We start from the raw sequence: 18,499 nt of genomic DNA, 5'->3' as shown, positions 1-18,499 counted from the left end.
AGGGTTTTTTTCTCTCCTCCACCGATTAAAACACACACACACAAAATAGTAGTTACTCCTTTCAAGAATTACATTTACATTAAATGCAAAACAGACAATTGTGTTGTCATTATGGTAGTTCATTCCATCACATAGGAGGGCTAAAAGAACATTTCAGCCCTCTGTAAACTCTTTCAGAATCAGAAGAATGTTTAATTGCCTTTCTTTCTCCTCTCAATGACTAACACAGGCTTAAAACATAGTCAAGACTGTTTGGCCTCCTTTTTGGCCATTGGAGTCAGATGGACCCTCACCCACCCATGAAACAAAATTTAAACGCCAACTGCTGTTTAAATTCAGATTCAGAGTACCCTAACCATGCTTTCATCTGGATTTCAGTTTCCTTCTGTTTCTCTTATCTCCCCTGTTTCAAACTCCTAACTCCATTGCCCAGCTCTGGCTTCTGTATTTGCCCCATAGGTTTGGTGTTCACTTTCCTCCCTGCTGTGTTCTGACGTCAGTCTAACTCATTCCTTAGACAGTCATCATCTACCCCTCTCATCTGTGTCAGCTACATAATTTTGTGAGGCCCGGTGCAAAATGAAAATGCGAGGCCTCTTGTTTAAAAAGCAGAAGAAAAAGCTTTTTTCCTTCTTTTGTGGTCTCTGTCTTGACTTGTCGTGGCGTTTTTTATTTGCTATTTGATGTTGCACTCCCTCATGCTGGAGAATACTTGAGGGAAGAATGTGACCCAGTCCCACAAGTCAGCAGGTGGCCCATGTATGGCATGAGCATACCTGACCCCAGCCCTTCCTGCCTTGTGCCCAGGCCCCAACCAAGGGGCCAGTGGTTGCTGGGGGAGCTGGGGGAGCTGGGGGAGTTGACAGTTGAGAAGCAGGGAGCAAGAAGTGGTGAAAAGCAAGATTGCTTATGAGCTGAGGCCCCAAGTCTCTGGTTCATGCTCCATGGTCTCATCCAACTTTACTTACAAAACACAAGTTCAAAAATTAAACTATTAAAAATTTCAAGATGGTGATCACAGAGCATTAAACTTGAAGTGCAGGGTCCTTCTGAGCAGAGGGCCCTGTGCATCTGCACTGGGTGCATGCTCACAAAGCAGGAGCCCTGCCTGCCAGTCTTAATCCAGTCCCCACTTGAGCCTCTCAGGCCAGTGCCCTGGTCCTCTGTGAGGGAGTCTGATTCAGACTCTGTCCTTCATGGTGTAAACTCATGACCAGAATCCCAGAGTTCAGTCAACTTATTCCTGTGCTTCTTGCTTTACTTTGTGTGTCTGGCTTCTGTGGATCCACGTACCCAACATGAACAAGTACCTCAAGACAAGAAATGAATGAGCCTCATTTTTCTCATGCTAGTTTCTGCTTTTCTTTCCAGGAGCATTTCCAAGCATCTGAGCTCCTAAGAGGAATGTTGGACCAGATCCCAACATACACATTAAACTAACAGGACACGCTTCATCCAAGACCTTCTTCTATTTTTTTTTTCGTCCTCCTTACTTTTCTCTAGCTCCATCTTCTTACTCACATTTCAAGTTGGACTGTATTGAGGACAGGAAGTCACTGTTGTTAGAAGAGCCATTCTGATCCAGCCATGACAAGGTAGAGAATCAAACAAAATCTGATGTTAATGCCCTTCAGAGTAATCTGAGGAGGCTGTATGGATTTTATGTGACCAGCCATGTGCTTCTGGCTACTGGCTCCTGGACTGAATTTCTCTGCTACCAGTAAATATTGGAGAGATCTTTTGCCAATTCTCTGGAGAAATAGAAACAAGATGTACTCAGATCAGATATACCATACTTATTTCAGATGAATTGATGTTTACTTTATCTTGAACATTTTAAAAAATCCACTAGGCTCAAAATAGTTTGAATTTAAATATGAAAGTTATGGTTGTCCTTAGCTAATTCAGTCCCTGCCTTATCCTTTTATCAGTCACATCACATGAAATTATATCATTTGTCATTTCATGTCATAGTTTTAAAATGAAAAAGACCTTGAACTCATCTCATCTACTCGTTTCATTTTACAAATGAGGAAACAGACCCAGAGAGCTCATGCCCAGAGTCACACACAGCATATTAGGTGGTATTGTGAGCACAACTGGCACTGGCTTCTGACTTTCTGCCAGCCCTGCCCTGATTCTACAGCACAATGACTCAAAGAATCCAGGGAAGTATAAGAAATGTTATTTGGATATTTATAAAGTTTTTTTCCTGATTAAATGACAAATAAATAAGCCTCAAGTAAAAAATTTTAAACTTTTTATATAATAATTGAAATACAAACTACAAACTGGGAAACAGTCAAAATTTGCAACACACAAAACTTATCACTCTTATTAGATGGAAAAGCACTTAAAAACTCACACAATTACAAATCAATAATCTTTAGTATTTGAGCTTATCCACAATCTTGGCTGTTTGTTCCTTTTCAGGATGCCCTATGATGATCTTTTGGGACCAATGAAACCCTGGTGTTACTTTTGATAATTATGAATCATGAATTACTTTCACTAAGTATGACTTTAGCAGAAATGACCAAAATAAGGTTTGATTTTATTCATGTCAAGTATGACGCATTAAATGCTAAAGAAGGGGTTGGGCTATGGCCATAGAGCCCGGCATCGCTGACCTGAAACATGGCCTTGGGTCCTGGCACACCAGGCTGGCCTCATCCTGACTCAGTCGCCGTGCCCAGGGGAAAGAAGGAACTCCTTTTGCAGGCCTGCCATACCTATTCTGCACAACCATTCTAATCATCCATTGACCATGCTGTTCAGCTGGAAGGAATCCCTCAATGGCTTGGAAGCCTCGCAGTTTCCAGCAGAGGAAGCCCTTTCTGGTCTAAGACAGCCTTTGACAGCACTGGTGACAGACTCAGGAGGAGAAAATCCAGGAAAATCCTAGATTCTAGATTTCTAGGGAAAAAAAAGGAAAAGAAAGAAGCACAAAGAACACCTAGATAGGACTGGAGATTGAGAGAGTCCCATGGATGTTTAGCTAAGCTAGCCTCTTTCATTCGCCAGAGATCACTGTGACTGCTCCTTGACCTGGAGGTATGCCTGATCTGTTACTGGCACTGATGCCTTTTTGGACCATGTTGTACGGAAGACACAACACACCGGATGCCTATCTGTCTTACCATGTTTCTTGTGGTCCAGAAGCAGCTGGCCCAATAGATGGGATGAGATGGCCCACTGCAAGCTAGGTTACAATGCCAGTTAAAAGAGGATAGCCTGAAAGTGTGGGACTCTGTTTTACAGGATACAGTTTGTGCTTAGATCAATAACCAATATTTAGTGCTCCTTCATCCACAACCAGCATATGTGGAATCAAAGGGTAGATGTGGGTGTGGCTCCTCTCACTCTTAGACCTAATAACCTTCTTGCAGAATTTTTGCCTCCTAGGTCTGAAATAGTGCTCTGTACTGGTTTGGAGGGAAGAATGATTCCTTTTGAGTACACAGCAGTGTTTCCATTGAGTTGGAAAATGAGACTCTCACCTGGTCATTTTGAGGTCCTCATGTCTCTGAACCAACAGGTAAAGAAGATTAATCTACTTGCTGGGATGACTGATGCTGATTACCAAGAGCCAATTGTGTTGCTGCCACAAAAGGAAGGTAGGGAGGACCATGTCTAGAATTTAGGGATTCTCTGGGGTCTATTTCAGTACTTCCATGATGAATAATAAAAGTTAATGGATAACTCCAGCAACAGAAAAAAGGCAGAACCACTAGGATTCAGACACTTCTGAATTCATTCTGACATTCATTCAGGAATGATTATTTGGGTCACCTCACCAAGTAAAGAAGTAGTTGAGGTTCTGACTGAGAGCATAGAAAACTTGGAATACGCCAGTTTAAGAGAGAGAGAGAGAGAGAGAGAGAGAGAGAGAGAGAGAGAGAGAGAGAGAGAGAGAGAGAGAGAGTGTGTGTGTGTGTGTGTGTGTACGTGTTCATGTGTGTTTACCTAAAGGGTAAAACCTTTTCTGTTAAGGGCCAGATCATAAATAGTTTAGCCTTTGAGGATCATATGGTCTCTGTCGCAAGTACTCAACTCTACCCTTGTGGCCCCAAAGCAGCCAGAGACAATACATAGATTAATGGGTGTGGCTGCATTCCAAAAAAAACCTTTATTTTTAAATTTGGATTTGACCAGTGAGTTGGAGTGGGTCAACCCCTGATAGAAACTCATTTTGTATTTCTTCTCCTACCCCTTGCTAGTTTCCTGTAAGACAATTTAGTCTTTAAGTAATAGAATGTTCTGGTGAGGCTTTAAATTTGAGAGTAACTAAAATAGTTCAAAGTTGGATAACGTGACTGTCTCCCAGAGGTAGATACAGTGACTGATGGGGCTTTGGGAGACTGTTGGGAAGTTGAGATACAATGAGGTTGAGATCTTCATTTGTGTTAAAAAAAAAAAAAAAAAGTTGTATTTTCGGAGGCAAAAGCCTGCCGTTGTTTTCCGTGTCTGAAAGTCCACAGGGGAGCTCTTGTGTGGAAGAAAGAAGCCTGCGGATGCTGAGTAGGCAACAGAGTGACCAGTTATTAAGTTATTGTTTCCTACCATCAAACTCACCCTTTCCTGCCTAGCTGTGTCATTCCAGAGCTGAGACACCACAAACCTAAGTTCTCCTTTATAAGCGGGATGCCTGTTAGGGCTTGCCAATAGGGGGCGCTAGAGGGAGCCCGCCAAGCTGGAGGAGGAAGGGGCAACTCCTCCCCGTGCACTTCCTGTTCCTTTATGTCTCACGTTCCTGTCAGCACCATCCTAGCATGTTCACCCAGCCGGCGTCAGCAGGTGGTTCCAGTGGTGCAGGTGATTCTGGTTCACGTCTTTAACGACACTCACGGAACCAGCGCCATTTCAGCCGCTAGAGACTCCAGCACCAGCCAGTCTTCACGCCCTCCACAGAGGTCTGGGTCTCACCCAGGGATGCCGCCTTCAAGCACCTGAGGCAGTAGTGCAGGTGAGTAGTGACCCTTCTCAGAGGCCCGAGCCTCAGCACTGCAGGGCCCGTCCTCAACCTTCTAAACCTTAACAGTCCCAAACTCCTGCATTTATTCCCTGAGTTTTACAGTGGTAGCGGCTTCCCTAAGTCAGCTGCTTCCTTAGTGTTTCTTTTTTGCCTTTCAATTTCTTCAATATTTGGTTGATGAATATATGAAGTCCTCTTAAAATAACTGGTGTGGTTTCTGTCTCCTGACTAATACAATCAGTCTAACAACTCTGTGAAGTTATGTCCATGTTTTAGATAAGCAAATGGAAAGAGAATAGATAAATAACTGGACTAAAGCCACAAACTAGTATGAGACAGGAATAGGGCTTAAACCAGGTCTTTCTGGTTGCAAAGCTGTTGCTCTTTTAAACACAGCACGGTTCTGCCAGGTGAAGGCAGATCTAGTCGGCAGTTCCGAGGCCTCTTCCAGGCAAGGAGACTGATATTCAAATTAGACTGGGTAGAAGCAAGGTAGCTCATGTAAATGCAAGAGTGAGCAAACCTGGCAGCTTTAAAAATGACACTGGGCCCACGTGAGTTCTCTTCCAAAGACCTGAAGGAACTGGCAGATGTGATTGGAGATACTGTAGTAATCTCCAAAAACACACGAGAGCTGCCAAAATAGTGGAGAGAGTTAAAGACTTTTCTCTTTTCTAAAATAGATATGCAGATATTTCGTCTTCATATCAATCTCCAGCAAAAATCTGGGATGTTCCCTTGTGTACTTTTAGCAAAACTGCCTGATTCCCAAGAACAAGCGTGTGAAACCATCTAAGCTCATTTGTATTCACAAAATGCTCATCGGTAAGAAGGTGAAAGGAGGAATGGATGCAGATCACAATTTTGGTGTGTAAATATGCTTATTTGAAAGTAAGGGCAAAATTGACACAGTGTTGGTACCTGGGCTGGACCAGGTGGGTTTCAAAAGTCAGAGCAGAGAGCAAACCTGAGTCTTCATCGTCCCTGCCAGCCAGGCTCCTCTGGTACCTCAGATAGATTGATTTTTAGCCAGGGCTTTGTTCATTAGTTTGCTTGCTTGAAGCTGAGGAATCCTTGCTGACTCCTCAAGCTGTGTTGGTAAGGGAAAAACTAAAGCTTTATATCTAAAATCTATATCTACAAACTTTAGACAATTCTTGATAGAAAAATAGACAATGGTCTTCTTCTCTATTGCTTCCAGTTGCACAAACCCCTAGAAAAGGTACAGGGAAGTGGATTGTAACTTCCATACATTCAGGGACTGAGTTCATTTTGTTCAGTGGGAGGTGCTAAATAAATGCCAGTTGCGCGAATAAAAGGAAATAGAGAAGCAACTTCCCAATGATTAGTTTAATAATGGAATTGCTGCATCATGGAGTAGTGAGCTCCTTGTCACTCCAGAGATTTAAATAGAGCCTAGATCTCTTAGGATGAAAAAAAAAAAAGATTCCTGCATCGAATAAGTGATTTCCAAAAAAGCATTCTAATTCTGACTTTGTAATTCCATAACTACTTCTTATTCGGTCTTAGAAAATATGTCTTAAAGCAAAAATAGAACAGTGTATGCATTAATATGTAGAGCACAGACTGTATGGTTAGAACAAACGGTACATTATAAATTTTCAGTGTTAGGAGAGCATTTCTTAGCATGCCCACAAAAAAGCTAGCAAAAGCTGTAGCAGTAGACATAAACCATTGCTGAACTTGTTTGCAGTGACCTACACTTGATCTATTTTTAGTCGCAAGGATAGTGAAATAATAAGAAAATGGATAGTTTGATTGCCATGGTTATTCCCATCCATTAGTTCACCTCACCACCCATTTTCCATCATTTCTAATAACCTAGTTTCCTGGAGTGTAATTTTAGGTGCCCATAACCATGACTCTTTATTAAATGGGTTCCCCTGGTGCCACCCTCATCTGGGCACTTTTCACAGCTTCCCTTTGTCTTACTGGCCTTCATCATGGCTGGGAAATGGAAAATACTCAGGCTAAGGCTCCCAAGATTTTTCAGCACAGGTAAGCTTGTGCTTGGTTGCCACTGAGAGATCTATAGTTAATAAGTTGATACCTGGTTCATAAGTTCCTTAATGTTGAAGGTACATCCTTCCCTATGTCACCAGGACAAAAAGCAGTTGAGGTGGTGGGTTGCTATTTTCTTTGACACTGATTTCATTTATTATGTAAGCAGCACACCTTGACAAGGGAAACAGGTAGAATTTAAGGAAACACAGTCTGGAGAATATGCTATCTTGGGAAACTGAGTTTGACAGTTCCTTTGGTTGCTTGGGATTTCTTTAGTAGCTAACAAACACAGCATCTCAACTTTTGGCAGGAGCCCAAGAGACTGGACGAATCTGTCTGGGGCCTCTTAAGAGACACTTTGTGGGGAATTATACTCCCTTGGTAAATTCTGGTTTATCTCATAGTAGGTTGTGGAAGTTTGGCTTTCTATAGACTCATTCAACGTTTGTTTTTTTTTTTTTTTTTTAAGGTATGGCTGGTGCCACACATCTACACATCTAAACACTAGATGGCAACCTTGCCTTTTGTATCACCATCAAAGCCATGTTATAAACTCATAATTATTAAAGAAATAAATTACACCATCAAATCTCAGCCTTCCTCTCCCACAGTTTTATTTAATACTGGTATCCAGATATAACACACAAAGGCCCTTCTTAAAGGCAGACCCAATAATGTGTATAGACTTAATTTTTTTTTTGAAGCCTTTGCCCTAATGCCTGCAGCCTTTCTGTTGTTAGAATTTCCTCACCTTCCTGGGCATGGACATTCATGGATTAAATGAATCCTGGTTGTTCCTGGTGGAGGGCAGAGCTAAGTGGTAGAGCATGTGCTTAGCATGCATAAGGTCCTGGGTTCAATCGCCAGTACCTCCATTAAAATAAATAAAATAAACAAACCTAATTACCTACCCGTCCTGCCAAAGCAAACACTTGTTCCAGGAATGCGGGATTCTCTGGTGAATAAGAGACAAGGTCCTTCTTTTTGTGGAACTTGCACTGAAGTGGAAGAGGCAGTAACAAATGAGAACAGGTAAATGAAAATAACTTTAGATATTGTGGGGAAACTGAGGACATAATATAATAGCAATTGTGAATAAGGGGAAAGGGATGGTGGTCAGGGAAGGCCCCTGAGGGGCTGGTATGGTACCCGAAGCTGGACTGAGGGAAGCAGCCAGCCAGGCTGAGAGCTGGGGGAACAGTGGTCCAGGCAGAGGGAGGAGTCTGTAAGCAGCCCAGGGCAGGGACAAGCTGTGGATATTTAAGAAATAGACGCTTTATCTTTAAGAACTAGAAAGCCTGGCTGGAGCCTGGGGAAGACAGGGAAGAACTGGACAGCATAAGGCTGAAAGATAAGCAGAGGTCAGACCATGTAAGGACAGCTGGCCAAGGAAGGAGACAGAATTGATTCCAAGCTCAATAGAAAGCACTGGAAATAGAGTCAGAAGGGCAAAGGGAGCTGAGTTCACCATCATGGTCATCACCAAAGAGGATGTATCACCCTCCTGACAGCACTCACAGTGGACTGATCATTCAGATAGGGTTAATAGGTGTGGCTCCCACCCTGGGACCTCCCAAGCCAGAATAGACTTTGGGGACACAGCACACCTCAGGGAAGGCATTGTCTTCAGTGTGGATCCCTGCAAGGAAAAGGCATAAGCAGAGGAAAAAATCAATTTTTGGAAACACTAAACACTGCAACAAGCATTCATTTGCCTCTGAGAAAGTATTTTAACCCACACACCTCCTTTACGGCAGAAAGAAAAATGAAAGAGGTAGAATTTTCCCGTCCTAATATGCACAGATCAAATTTAGGCTCTGGGACAACTGAGTTCTTATGGCTCTTTGCCTGGCATCTAACAATGAGGCTCTATGATAAATGATGATGGCAGCAAAATGACAACAGACGGTCTATTTAGTGCACTAACTGAGGCATTTTAGTCAGAAGGCAAACATCTAAAATAAATGCAGCCTTGCTCAGCTAGTCCCAAGACCTGCCTTTTGATACAGCCACACCCAGAGCTGTTTATGGCTACTCTGCCCACTTAGCCTCACGGCTTGGCACTGAGCAGGATCACGGGAGGCTGTGAGCAGGAGGCTGAGGAGTAGGCTTTGCCCCTAGCCACATAAAACAAAGACAAAGGTGCAGGACTGCATTTTACTGCCAACTGCATGTGTGCACACAGACACACATGCTCCCCTTTTCTTTCTTTTTCCTGCCTTTTGAGGTTGCTCTGTATCAGTGAAGCTGGCCCACTCAAGTAAGATAAATAAGGAGTACATATCTAGTGGAGTCTGTGTCCAGGTGGAGAGGACGTGCCCATCAAGAGGGGCAGCCACTCCCCAGCTCCAGCCAGATGTTTCCATGCATGAGTGTGGGGCCTGGTGGTATTGGATTTCCTGATTTTTCTAGAGAAGCTGGAAATCCAGATTTTTATATTTTTATTTAAAGTCTCCTGCCTTTTAAAATGTTTGCAACTGTTTCAATTAAAAAAAAAACGTACACAACAAACTAGTGAATATAACAAAAGAGAAACAGGCTTACAGATAAAGAGGAAAAGCTAGTGGGTACCAGTTGTGGGGGTGGTGTAGCAACATAGAGGTTGGGTAGTGGGAGATACAAACTATTGAATGTAAGATAGACTCAAGGATGTATAACACGAGGACTATAGCCAATATTTAGTAATAACGGTTAATGGAAAGAAACCTTAAAAAATTATATGCGGGGGGAGGGCATAGCTCAGTGGTAGAGTGTGTGCTTAGCATGCTCAAGGTCCTGGGTTTAATCCCTAGTACCTCCATTAAAATAAGTAAATAAAACCTAATTACCTCCCACCGAAAATCTTTTTAAAAATCTAAAAAATACAAAGTATATAAAATTACAATTTTTAAAACTTTAAAAAAACCTTGATGGCCAAATAAATCGTGTCAATGGGCCTTATGTGTCCTGTGGGCCACCCTTTGGTAAACTGTGCTTCAGTTGTTTATTTTCCAGTATTTATTATGAAAATTTCAAATGTGTAGAGAAGTCAAATAATTTTGCAGTGGACACTTCTGTATACCTGTCACCTAGATTCTACTTGTTTTATCTCATATCTATTCAGTTAACTTGCTTTTTTTTTTTTTAACATTTTTTTAATTGAGTTATAGTCATTTTACAGTGTTTTGTCAAATTCCAGTGTAGAGCACAATTTTTCAGTTATACATGAACATACGTGTATTCATTGTCACTTTTTTTTTCCGCTGTGAGCTACCACAATATCTTGTATATATTTCCCTGTGCTATGCAGTATAATCTTGTTTATCTAGTCTACATATACTTGTCAGTATCTACAAATTTTGAAATCCCATTCTGTCCCTTCCCACCCCTCGCCCCCTTGGCAACCACAATTTTGTATTCTATGTCTATGAGTCTGTTTCTGTTTTGTATTTATGGTTTTTTTTTTTTTTTTTAAGATTCCACATATGAGCAATCTCATATGGTATTTTTCTTTCTCTTTCTGGCTTGCTTCACTTAGAATGACAGTCTCCAGGAACATCCATGTTGCTGCAAATGGCATTATGTTGTTGGTTTTTATGGCTGAATAATATTCCACTGTATAAATATACCACAATTAACTTGCTTTAATCTAATTTTAGCTATGGAAATTTGATGGGGCAGGAAAGAGGAAAAGAGAGGTTAAGTCCTGTAGAGGTGACTCCAGTCTGTTAATTCATTTCTTAAAATTCAGCATCAGGGGTAGGGGGAAATGGGACATTGCTAATCCACAGGTATAACATTTCAGCTGTGCAAAATGAGTAAGTTCTAGAGATCAGCTGTACAATTTTGTGCCTAGAGATAGCAACTGTGTTATACACTTAAAAATCTAAGAGAGTAGATCTCGTTAAGCATTCTTACCACAATAAAATTAGTCATCATAATTAAAATAGTAATAAATTTTTTAAAAATTCAAACTCTTTTTTTGGTCCAGTTTTCTATTTGGCTGTAATTTTTAATTTTTATTTTATTTTTCTTAATTTTTTTTTCTTTTTAAAAATTTTTAGTACAATTTTTGGTTATTCTCCATTGAATTATTGCAAAATATTAGCTGTATTCCCATGTTGTACAATACATCCTTGAGTCTATCTTAGTAGTCTATCCAGTAGTTTGTACCTCCTACTCCACCACCCTTATGTTGCCCCCACCCCCTCACTGGTAACCACAACTTTTTTCTCTGTATCTGTGAATCTGCTGCTTTTTTGTTATATTCTGGTCATGATTTTAAAATGGACTTTAAGAGTTAAAGACTTCAAAGCACTGGTAAGCCAGGTCAGCACTGGGCAAATCTGACCTGCCTCTCAAAGTGACATCCCAAGGAGGGAGCCCCTAGGTGCTGGAGGGTTACCTTATTCTCCCATCTCTCTGGCCACAGTCAGAACTCCTGACACCTCAAAACTGAGACCTGGAAGGTCCAGGCAGGGCCATTCTCTTCAGTTTAGTCAGAAAGGGCCAGCCCCAGATCCTACCAGGGGACAAGCATGCAGTTAGAGACATCACTGGCTCTGAGTATGTGTGAGCTGGGCCTCTTCGCACATGGGATGCTCATTTTGTGTAGGAGGTTAGAATTGAAAGCCTTGACTGAAAACTGATTATTTTAATTAAGTCCCATGAGACAATGCAAAACACTTTTCAGAGGTTGAAAATAGCTTTTCTCAGGGTTCCCACATGTGCACTGGGATCCAGGGAAGATATTTACATCTTGACAGCAGCTCTCGTGTTAGCTTGTCTGGAGAGATTGATCAGCAGCCTGCTCTTGTCCTTTGTGGTGACGGAGAAGCACCCAGGGACAGAGAGGAGAGAAAGCTTTTATACCTACTCCTATTCCCCACTGCTTTCCATCACACTTAAAGAAAATTACATTCCCTGTGCGGTAGCAGTGTATCATTAAGGGATGGTAATCACCATGGTAACCAAGGATTGTCTGCTGCAAGCAAAAGGAAAAAGAAAGAAAAGCATCGAGCCAGAGCTTGCAACACCCACATTAGCTCCAAATGCTCAGGCTTTTAAGTAATATGGAAGAGGAATATATTTTCTAGACTGACAGCTAGACCGAATTTTAGAATCATTACATTGCAAAAGTGAAGAAACCTTACAGAATGACTAAGGGCTGCAACGAAATGCCTTCAGGGTCAGCTGATCAGGTAAATAATCAGACTGTTGACACCATGGTGGTGTCACCATGGTGGGAGCAGAGGGTCTGCAAAACTGGGGCCAGGTTCTGAGAGAGGGAGCAGCAGCCTCTGCAGCTGCAGCTGCAGCTAATTGTAGCAATGGGAGAGGCCAGCCCTGTTATGTCAGATTGTGCAATTTTCAAAAGGAAGCTGAGAATGCAGATTATTATGTGCAGTATCCCAGTTTCAACTACTAAATAAAACTAATTTCAGGCAAGCCAAATGAAACACATCTGTGAACTCCAGTTTATAACATTTGATTTAATACATGTGATCTCTTTTTCTTTTTTTCCCTAAACCCTGAGGATACTGAGATCCAGAAAAGTTGTTATTTGTGTGGGTCACACAGTCAGTTAGTGAACAAGTCAGACCTCTGGGGTCTGGACTCCAGGGACAGTGCTCTTTCCTTTCTAAAATGTGGTGACAAGCCAGCCTAGCTCCAGGGACTCATTTTCACTTTAATTGTACATGAACTCTGCTGGGAGTCTAGCCTTCTATAGGCTAAAATTTTAAAAACCCTTAAAGCTGTTCTCTGAGAGTGTGGGATATGTGGATCTTTTATTCATTCCTGTCCATTCCTTATTAGATCATTTCCTGAATAGTTTGTGTTTACTGTTATTGTAAATGGGATTTTTAAAATTAAAATTTTAACAAGTAGCCATTTATATATAGAAAGCTATTAATTTGCTCATTACATTTGTAATACTCACTTTACTGAATTTCCTTACTTTTCTTTAATGACACATCAGCTCATTGTCATGGAGTTTCTAAATAAAGAATCAAATTTTCTGCAAGTAATTATTATTTTACTCCTTCATTTCTTTTTCCTGTCTTTGCATTAATTAATACTTATATAAGACAGTGTTAATTAGGAGTATTTAGTGGGCATCTATGTCTTATTCCCAAATTTAACAGGAATTACTCTTTTATCTCACTTTTAAGCATGATGCTGGCTTTTTATTTTATTTTTAAAATTTTTTATTGAAATATAGTTAATTTACAATGTTGTATTAGTTTCTGGTGTATAGCAGAGTGATCCAGTTATATATTCTTTTTCATTTTTTAAAGTTATGGTTTCTTATAAGATATTGAATATAGTTCCCTGTGCCGTATAGTGAGACCTTATTGTTTATTTTATATATAGTAGTGTGCATCTGCCAATCCTAAACTCCTAATTTATCCCTCATACCCCCTCACCCCACCCCACCACTATCCCTTTGGTAACCGTAAGTCTGGTTTCTATGTCTGTGAGTCTGTTTCTGTTTTGTAAAAAAGTTCATTTGTGTCATATTTCGATTCCACAAATAAGTGATATCATGTGATATTTGTCTTTCTCTGACTTACTTCACTTAATATAATCTCTTAGGTCCATCCATGTTGCTACAAATGACATCATTTCATTCTTTTTAATGACTAGTATTGTGCAACGCAGGGAATATAGCCAATATTTTGTAATAACTGTAAATGGAAAGTAACCTTTTGAAATTGTATATAAAATAAAAATTAAATCAAAAATACTGGTTTGATTGACTTAAACTGTTGAAATTTTTAAGTCCCCATGGCTCTGCCCAAGTATGACCCCTACTCTTCTCCAGTAACCAGCTCTGTCTCCTGAAGGAGAGCCCCGTCCTTCCTGTCCTCCATGCCACAGTGTGTTCTCTGCCTCCTTGAGCAAGAACAGCTTTTATCTCTTCTCCTTTAATCAGTTTCTTGATCCTTGTGGCTGAAAACCCCATGTTTCCTTCAGAGTGCCTCCCAAGTGGCCTAGGAGTCTTCAAAGCAACTAGAACCCTTCTGAATGACCTGGGTAGCTGAGGTGTAAATATAGATTAGTTTCATTTAGCCTACCCCTTTCTTTCTGCTTAGAAGGAGCACCAGACCCGGGGTTCTTGTTGCATTTAATTACTGATCTTCAGCATTTGTTAAAGCCCATGTAGTAAATATGGCTCTACTAGCCAGCATGGAGATGTCTCTTCTTTTACTTTGTCCAATTCTTATTTTCTTCACTTATTCCTTCCTTTCTTGCTCTCTCTCATCTAGCTCTTCCTCCTAATGGCAGAGGTGTGCATAGATTAGTTTCCGAAAGCAGGAGACATTCTGGTCTGTCTTTGTTTAGCTTACGTCCTGGATTCTAGCTTTTCATCAACATTTTAAGTGTAATAAGACCATTGCATAGTGTTTCTTAGTCACCCCAAATGAATCGTGTTAGAAATGAAACTTAAATAATTTCATTTTTTCCCACCACCCTTCATGTAGATAAAACCACTATTGGAATTGACTGCATATGGGTTGGAAAAGATCTTTTGCACTAAGTATCCATTTCTTGATCAGGATGCTCTCAAGCTCACATGCAAGCCCAGGAATTTTCTTGACCCCATGGATATTTGTGATGATGTGATCCAGAGAAGGAAAGCTCCAGGGCTTGACCACATGCAGGTTAAACAATGGGCAGATTGAAAATCCAGTGCCCCAAAGATGAGAACCAGCATTGCCCTTTCCTAGAGATCTTTTTATCAAGAGGAAGGATGTGCATGCCCTGGAAGGGCATTATCCTTTCCAGATCAGGCAAAACTGTGCCACACATTTTCTGTGATCTTGGTACCCAGCTTGAGGCTTCTAAAACCCATCATGGTAGGTGAGTTTGGGGCAGTATTACAACCAAAGAAAGAAATTTGCTGATGACAGGAACATGGTTCTCACAGGAATAAACATGAACAGGTGGTTGAGCAGCGGGTTCTTAAATACTGTGCCACTACCAGAGAGGGAAAAGAGATGATGTAACATTTGCACTTGCAAAAAATATCCTGCCTTTAATAACAACTTTACACTGTAAATGCAAATCATATGTTAAATGCGGTGGGAGAATGGCATGCTATTGCTACGTTATTCGGTAGGACAATTAAACAGTGTTAGCAGGAGCCCTGCTGGGCCCTTGTATGGTACTTAGCACTTTCAAAGGCCTGACAGGCAGCAATTCATTGTAAGGCTTTTCACATTCTTTCTCTGGCCTGACAGTGCTTTAGAAGCATGTAAATAACTCTTTTCTACACATACACCTTAATGCAGTAGCTAGCCTGGTTTATATCCCCAACTGACAGGTTTTAAAGGTTCTGTGACCATGTAGGAAATCAAATTATGGACTAGTTAGCAACCTAGTCCTTAGCTTGAGACTCTAACCTTAGTTATGGAGAATAAATAATATTAGTTTCTCTTCCTGGTTTTCACTTTTCTGTGCCAACATACCTCATCAGTGAAGCCCCAGAGAACACAAAGTCTTTAATCAGATTTTAGAAATGCACATGCACCAACTTTGCTTTTGTTATTATTTCATGGGCTGAAAACATTTTATCTGTGCCTCATTTTTACCATCCATACTACTGACCAGATAAGTGAAAACAGTCTAGCTGTTAAATGACTTATTGTACATTCTTATTGGCTCAAGGCATGTATTTCTTTTGAGGATAATACTTCACACTCCCTTGGATTATTTTTCATAGTTTATTATGGTCTTCTTTCTCTAGGTTGTGACAAAGATTCTTTGCTTGACCAAACCTTGGTCAGGCTCCTGAGCCTTCTCCTGGGCCCATCTGTGCACTTTTCTTGTAAAATCTAGTTGAGCAGAACCCTGCCGAGTCAGTTTAATAAGAGTCCCCCATCCTCCATATCTGATTACCCTCCATATCTTATCAGGTTCCTCAGCCTCCACCGACCTCCAGGTGACGTTAGATCACCCTGGTGTGTCTTCAGCAAAGATCTGGTTAGGTCAGTTTAGCCAGAATGCCCCTTACCCCTAGTGTTTCTCCTTATTAATTTTCCACCCACTGATCCCCATCTGCTTCTTGGCTGCACATTTCCCACTTGCCCATGATGGATTTAGAACTGAGCCCAGTTCTATACTGAGATCTCTTTTCCCCCATTGGAAAAGTCCTGAACATAATTTATTTACCACTTTACTGACTGTCCAGCTCTGGTTTTCCTTTGACAACTATAGTCATATATTTATTGTCCACTTCTAGAATATTGCTCTAACTAAAAATAAATACCTACGGGCAAGTTAGAAGAAAAAGACTTTCAACTTTTCTTTATGCTAAAAAACAGCATAAAAACGTAGAAGTTTAAATCAATGCACTTTAATTCCACACTACTAATTCCACACATACAAAGCATGTGCTAGGCATGAGGGTACCATGATCAGTAACATGTGATTCCTGCCTTTAAAGATTTCCCAGCCTATCAGGATGCAGAAAGATGTATATGTGGAATAAAGTCTAACTGTTTAAAATAGAGATGTGCCATAGATAGATAGTTAGACAGACTGACAGGCAGATAGATAAATAGCTAGCTAGCTAACTAGATGATAATTATGGAAACACAAGGGAGAAAATTCATATACTTGAGATCATGGGGTGATCAGAGAAAGCTAGAGTGAGGAGATGGCATTTTAACTTAGCTATGAAGGTTAAGTAAGTAGCCACCAGTTAGACAAGGAGAAGGTAGTTCTAGGCAGAGGGCAGGGTACCACAAAAGCAGAGACAGAGATGTGAGAAGACACATGGCCCTGCCCCCTAACACTCCTGAAGCCCAAGGATTCGAGCACAGTCTGAAGTCAGGTGCCTAATTGGCCTTGGCTAAATGCACAAATGTGTGCATGATGGAGGGAATTCAGGGAAGAAGCATAAGCCAGTGATCTCAAAATTGGGACAGTCCTGAGAAGCTGATTAGCTGACAGAAGGCAGTGTCTGGACTGGTGAGTTTGAGAAAGGCAGGTGATAGGTCTTAGAATTCTAACTGTGTTTCTTACTGGGATGAAGCTTTTGACCACGGGAAAATTTTCAGCAGAAAAACATCAGATCTGGAAGGGACATTAGAGAGCATCTAAACAGTCCCAAGAGGTTACAACAAAGGACTCCAACTCCAGATTCTATGTCTGGTACTGGTGGCCCCAGCAGTCAACACTGACTGATCTGTCACAGCCACAGCGTCTGACCACGCTGAAGGAAGGAACATAGGAGAGAAAAAAAAGGGTTGTCTAGGAAGAAAAGCAGGCAAGCAGGAAGCTGGCTGGCCTGTGGACCCCAGCTTGAGATTTGGCCAGCGTTTGGTTTATTCTTCAGCATCTTGCTAGAAGGGAAACTCCCTTGAGCCCAGTTCCCATCAGAGGAAAGGAATGGCTTTTCACAGCCTACTACACAGAAACAAGCTGCCTTCAGTCCCTCTTAGGGAGGAAGGGCTTTTGTGGTACTTCAGCAATGTCGTTGGTTCTTTTTTTCCCCCACTTCACCAGGGCAATTGGTTGTAAGTTTCCAACTCTTCAAACTCTTCAAACTCTTACAGGAAATTCCTAGAGACTAATTAGTCTGGCTACGAAGTCTTTGGCAGCTCAGCTCTGAAGCCCTCCTTTGAATTCTAAAGGAACCAGCGGGGCACCTGGGCCTCTGCTCCTAGGCTTTCCCAGCCTTGACCCAGAGACCAGGGGGGACAGGTTTCCTAAGTGGAACAAAATTGACCCTTGATTTCTTTGCCCCAGCTTTTTCCTACACCAGGAATTAAATATTCTCCCTACAGAAGAGGAGTTTTTAACCCAGTGGTTCTTAAACGTTAGAATCACCAGGAAGGTTTGCTGTAGCGCGGGATGCTGGTCCCCACCTCCAGTTTCTGATTCAGTAGGTTAAAGATGGAGCCTGAGTTTGCATTTCCAAGTTCCCAGTTGATGCTAATGCTTGTGTACTATGACCAACACTTTGAGAACCATTAAATCAGGAGTCAGATCTTGCATTCTTTTTTCCTATAAACAAGTTATTTTCTGCCTGACTCTACCTCAAAATTGCCCTCTGTTCTTCTCCTTGGAAACATAATCATTTCATTAATTAATTACTGCTCAGTCTACTTATCACTACAATAGCTTTGTTCCTGGCATCCAGAGACATTCCTAATTTTATTTCCTGCTCTTTTTATCTAGACCAGAACCTTATTTATAACCTCCAGGCCCAAATACATGTATAATAGAAATAAAAAAACAATACAGCCCAGAAAACAAAGACAGTGTTCTTTCCTAAGAAAAAGGAGCTTCATTTGAAACTTACGCAAGCTTTAGATGAAAAATGGAATTTCATGCACATAGAGTGATGGTAAATTTCCTGCTCACATTCTAATAGGCTTTGTTTGTGGGGAAATATTTTCTCTGGAGAAGGTTAGGAATTGGTGCTGGGATTAATTAAGGAATAAAGGTGAGTGAATCTTTTTCTCTGTTGAATAGAGTCTATTCCATGTGGCCTTGCTTGCTCTAGTG

At 41.1% G+C, this 18,499-nt stretch overlaps 1 long non-coding RNA gene across 2 annotated transcripts in view; it reads left to right on the top strand.

Annotated features, from left to right (window-relative positions):
- The first annotated feature begins 1,341 nt into the window (after positions 1–1,341).
- LOC116662659 overlaps positions 1,342–18,499 on the top strand; it is an 87,128-nt gene continuing 69,970 nt past the window's right edge. The window contains exons 1-4 of one of the 2 annotated variants that reach the window (XR_004318638.1): positions 1,342–1,595; positions 3,539–3,617; positions 4,761–4,966; positions 7,942–8,032. This is a non-coding gene — a long non-coding RNA (uncharacterized LOC116662659). The remainder of the gene's footprint in view (positions 1,596–3,538; positions 3,618–4,760; positions 4,967–7,941; positions 8,033–18,499) is intronic. The other variant, XR_004318637.1, reaches the window with a different exon arrangement.

Source organism: Camelus ferus, chromosome 3 (assembly GCF_009834535.1).
Source record: "Camelus ferus isolate YT-003-E chromosome 3, BCGSAC_Cfer_1.0, whole genome shotgun sequence".
NCBI classification, from domain to species: Eukaryota; Metazoa; Chordata; class Mammalia; order Artiodactyla; family Camelidae; genus Camelus; species Camelus ferus.
The sequence above is the reverse complement of the archived record's forward strand: the minus strand, read 5'-3'. Positions and strand labels throughout refer to the sequence as shown.